The sequence below is a fragment of the Euprymna scolopes genome, unplaced genomic scaffold, assembly GCF_053919585.1.
Source record: "Euprymna scolopes isolate OS-2025 unplaced genomic scaffold, ASM5391958v1 sca168, whole genome shotgun sequence".
NCBI classification, from domain to species: Eukaryota; Metazoa; Mollusca; class Cephalopoda; order Sepiida; family Sepiolidae; genus Euprymna; species Euprymna scolopes.
Genome location: NW_027633178.1, coordinates 51,709 through 56,919, shown reverse-complemented (window position 1 = coordinate 56,919; position 5,211 = coordinate 51,709).

The following is a 5,211-nucleotide window of genomic DNA, read 5'->3' as shown; positions in this document are numbered from 1 at the left end:
CTATAACTATTTATACTAACCTTTCTGCCAAAATAAAAAGGAACCCTTTATGTTCAACACCAGTATCAATTAATTTAACCAGAAGTTTGTTTACAGTTTGAAATAAACAATAGGTAGAATTTAATCGCACTATTATTTCTAATGTAAGGATGTGATTGTAATTTAATTTTAATTAATCACGTATTTAACAAATAAAAAATAAAGCGGGGTGAAGTTTTCAAATTATTATATGTGTTTTGTTTTATAATTTAAAAATAAAAAAATTGCAAAGTAAAATTTTAGGTACTAATGTATTTTTGGTACCGTGTTGAAATAATAATTTTATTATTTTGAAAGCCATTCTTAACATGGCGAGGAGAGGGTGTTTTGTATCTATTCTGTGGTTCCACCTTACAATTGAATAAAAAACAGATATCGTGAAAACTTGAATTCACATGAAAACACTATTTGCAAATAGCGTGACACCAAAAATGCATATGCACATTTTAGGACCATTCTTGAAGGAAATATTGTTTTTCAAAGAGAGTACCCCTCCTAACATTTTTTAAAAATATTTTTAGTTAATTACTGTTGTTTTAAAAAAGGTAAAATCGATTTCTAAGCGTTCGTTTTCTACCTAGCTGGCTAAGTTGTTAGTGATTCAACTTATTTTAAAGTGTTTGTTTATTCAGTTCAAAAACGAAATTACAGACCGCATAATATGTTTGAAATATTTATACTTATTTATTATTGTTTTAAATCGATTTTTCTACCTAGCTTGCTAAGTTGGTAGTGGTTTAACTTATTTTAAAAGTGGATGCAGCGTAAAATTTAGGAAAACTCGTCTATTTTTGATAGCTAAGAAAGCTCTCCATTATTGAATATATATCGATTGGAAACACATTTTAGGATGGTTCTTGAAGGGGGCATTGTTTTTAAAAGAAACTACCCCCCCCCCATAATATATATTTTTTAAAAATATATTTACTTGTTTACTGTTTATATTATTCATCATTAAGATGAGTATTATTTATTAATTTTATTTATTGCAGACTATTATCCTCATCTTGTCTTAGTTGTTTCACAACGTTTCGACCAACTATACCTCTGACTTTCGTTAGGTGGTAACCGCGACAGATAGGAACTCTGAATCTCCTGACTATCCACCGCAGTTACCACCTGATGAAGGCCAAAGGAATAGTTGGGCGAAACATCGTGAAACAACTAAGAAAAAGATGAGGATAATAGTCCGCAATAAATAAAATCAAAAAATAATACTCATCTCAATAATGAATTCCAATTAAATAATATATATACCATTCGATACGGACCCGACCATGGAAGATCAGATAGTAAATAAACATGAATTTATAAGACCAAAAAATTCAACCTTGATCGCCCTTCGAGGCCCGTGGCGCAGTTGATAGAGACGTTGAATCTTTATGGTTCCAGGTGAGAATTGTCTGAAGATAGCGGTTTCAATCCTACCCAAAGCCGGTCAGAGGCTTACTTGGCCAACATGTGGTAAGAAGACAACAACAACTATGGAAGGCAGTAATTGCAGTGAATGCAGTCAGGAGATTCAGAGTTCCTATCTGTCACGGTTACCAACTGATGAAGGCCAGAGGAATAGTTGGCCGAAACATTGTGAAACAACTGAGAAAAGCTGAGGATAATGGTCCGCAATAAATAAAATTAATTGTTTACTGTTGTTTTAAAATATATAAAATCGATTTTCTAAGTGTTCATTTTCTACCTAGTTTTGTAAGTTTTTAGTTTAAAACGTTTATTTAGTTTTAAAAAAAAGTAGTGTCGAGTGTTACTTTAGAACAAAAAAAGTTTTCTACATGGGAGTATCGCGTCTTGGGAATCTCGATAATTGCTCAAAAATAGAAATTTAAAGAAAATATGGAAGTAGATATAGTTTTAAAAATAGCCTTCCCCTCCAAAAGAAAATAAATTTGTATATTTTTTAAAGTAATGTCCAAGATCAGTGTTTGGCAAAAATCAAACTATCAGAAGTGGATACGGTTGATTATGTAACACAACTGAATGGAACGGAGTCACAGAGTAAATACACAAAAAACAAAACAATATATTTATTTTAAAAAATTACTTTATTTTTTAACGCATCTTGTGTTATTAGGAAACAAAAAAAACAAAAGAAAACTTCTTGTATTATTGATTAATAAAACAAATATTACATTATGCGATGATACTTTTCATGTTATTCTGAGTATGTTTTATTAATTAATAAATATCATTTTATTATGTTGTTGATGAATATAATTTAAAAAAGTTAGGTATTTTCTTGAAAAACGATTTCTGCCTCAACAGAAAAGTGTTCAACAAAATGTTTACCCAGAAAATTATTTTACCGAAAACTATTAATATTAAACTTTAAAAAGGAAGATACTAGAATTAAAAAAAAAAAAACTATTTTATTTACACTCAATCAAATGTGCCTTATGCACTAATAAAAATATAATTGGCATTTTGTTTCACTTTTTAAGATTTTAAATATTTATAAATTTTCTCATTATAAAAAACGATTATATTGATTATAATTTTTTGACAGAAGAAATAAAATTAATTGCATATAAAACATTAGAAGAAAAATTTTAAATCGTGAGAAAAATCTAAAATCATTAAATTATTAATAAATTTTGTCGTCATAAAAATATGATTATTAGATTAATTTTTATTTGCAAAAGAGAAAAACAACATTAAAAAAACATCATTGTCATGAAAACGATAATTGTTTTATTTTAATAATTATAATGAGAAAAATGTTTTATTTCATTAAAATTAAAAAGTATACATAAATTATGTCGAATGTACATGAATAAATTTTTTTAATGACAAAATTTATTGATAATTGGCTGATTTTGGATTTTATAGTTATTTTTTCTTTTGAATTCAATCATCCTTTTCTATAATGACAAAATGTATTGATAATTTATTGATTTAAAATTTTTCAATCCATGTTTTTTTCTTTTAAAATCAAATAAATTTCAGATTTACTAAATAATCATTTTTTACAGAATATATTTACATAATTTCACAAAATGTATGGATATAATTGGATAATTTTACATTTTTCTTCTAATGTTTTATATGCAATTAATTTTATTTCTTCTGTCAAAAAATTATAATCAATATAATAATCGTTTTTTATAATGAGAAAATTTATAAATATTTAAAATCTTAAAAAGTGCAACAAAATGCCAATTAAGTTTTCATTAGTGCATAAAGCACATCTGATTGAGTGTAAATTAAAAAAAAAAAAAATTTAATTCTAGTATCATCCTTTTTATAGTTTAATATTAATAATTTTCGGTAAAATAATTTTCCGGGTAACCATTTTGTTTAATATTTTTCTGTTGAGGCAGAAATCTTTTTTTCAAGAAAATATTAAAGTAGACCAACTTTAATATTCATGACTTCAGTTGTTTGTATTATTCTTCTCCACTCTCTCATGACTTCTTCACATACATGAATCCCATCTTTGATGTGGCATGCCACATACTTGTTCAACTCATAGAAGTTCAACACTGGTCTGACTTTTTTTGTGGTAGGTTGAACCACTGCCAAGAGTGGCAAAATTCCTGCAACCTTCTCTGACTATGGTTTAAAAAATTCCTTTGTCGATCCACCTCGTAACATCTCTTCTCTTAGCATGCTTTTGAAGCAGTTAACCCAGTTTGTTAACATGGGTGGCTTTGTAGCCTATTGCCATTCTGCTGTCTACTTGTCACCATCAAAATAGGCTCCCCATTCTCAATCTGACATGGTCTGGGTTTGTCATAGGGATAGCATTGCTACTGGTCACATTTCTTGCCTTTCTAATTATGTATTGATTGCCGAACCTCATCTGGCCCTTAATAATTGTAGCTTCTTCCAGCCGGTCTATAACATCCAGATCCAGTATCATGTTGATTCCAGTTACAAGTCTATTGAGCACAATCAATCTGAGTCATAGTGATATATTTCAAGGGTCCTTACAGATTTTCAAGGATTTTTCAAAGTTTTTTAAGGGCTTTTCCAGACAAAATTCATGTTTTCAAAACAAAATTTGATATATAACAATGATATAATAAACCAAAAATCTGAAAAATTGACAACAGGAAGTCATTTTCATTTATCTCTTAATTTCATGAAGTAGTTTTAAAGGTATCAAGTTCTTTATATACAACAAACAAAATTGGTCAACTATTTACAGCTTTCGTTCGTTTTGTGTTTGTGTCAGCCATGCGAGATTTCAAAGCACTTTCACCCATTTTGCTTAAAACAAATGCCTTTCATTGACAATCATATTTACCTTTCTTGAACAACTTATATTCAGCTGACCAAGCACAATTAAATGTTGTATTTTTCTCATTATATATTGGTCTATGCTATGTTCATTTTACTTTGAAATTTTGAATTTCTGGTATTGTGTATACAAGAATTATATCCCTTTATCACAAAACTGATGTTATTATATGAAAAACATCAGATAGGTTTGTAATAAACTCCTGTAACTCTTGTATTCATAATAATACAATGCAATTTCAGAATAATGTATTTTGAATTTATTTTCAATATTTAAAAAATAATTTAATGGTATTTTTATTAATACTTAAATAATTTTATAGTTAAGTGATATTTTCTCCTTGAAAGCATTTGAAAAATTTAAGCATGAAAGTGTTTATAAAGCTGAACAAATACATTTTTTTAAGTAAATATGTCTCAGTAGAAATGTGCTCTGTTCAGGATGATTTGAAGTTAAAAAAAAATATTTTTAATTACTGAAGGTGTTTTTTTTAATTCTATCTTTATACTAGTATGGGGTAGGGGCAATGGCAAACCACTAACTGCAATTATTAGTTAGCCTCACTCTTTTCAGCACTCCACTTCTTTTTCGCTTTTAATTCATTTATTTCATTACGTATGTAGCTAAGATTTGTATATATTATAAAGTGCTAAATCTTAAATGTTACTGTTACCATAGGTTATTTATCAAATTTTGGATTTTACATTCTAAAAGGATATTTACAACAGAAAAAAGCAGCCAAAACTACAATATCCTGATAATATTGTTTAACCTATTATTATAAAAATTCGATTAAACTACAGAATATTTGTTGAATTTGAAATCTTTATTTATTCTGAATTGTTTCAATTATTTCTTTTGTGTTAGAGGTTCAATATATATTCACAGTTGAACATTTGAATAATAGTTTTGCACCA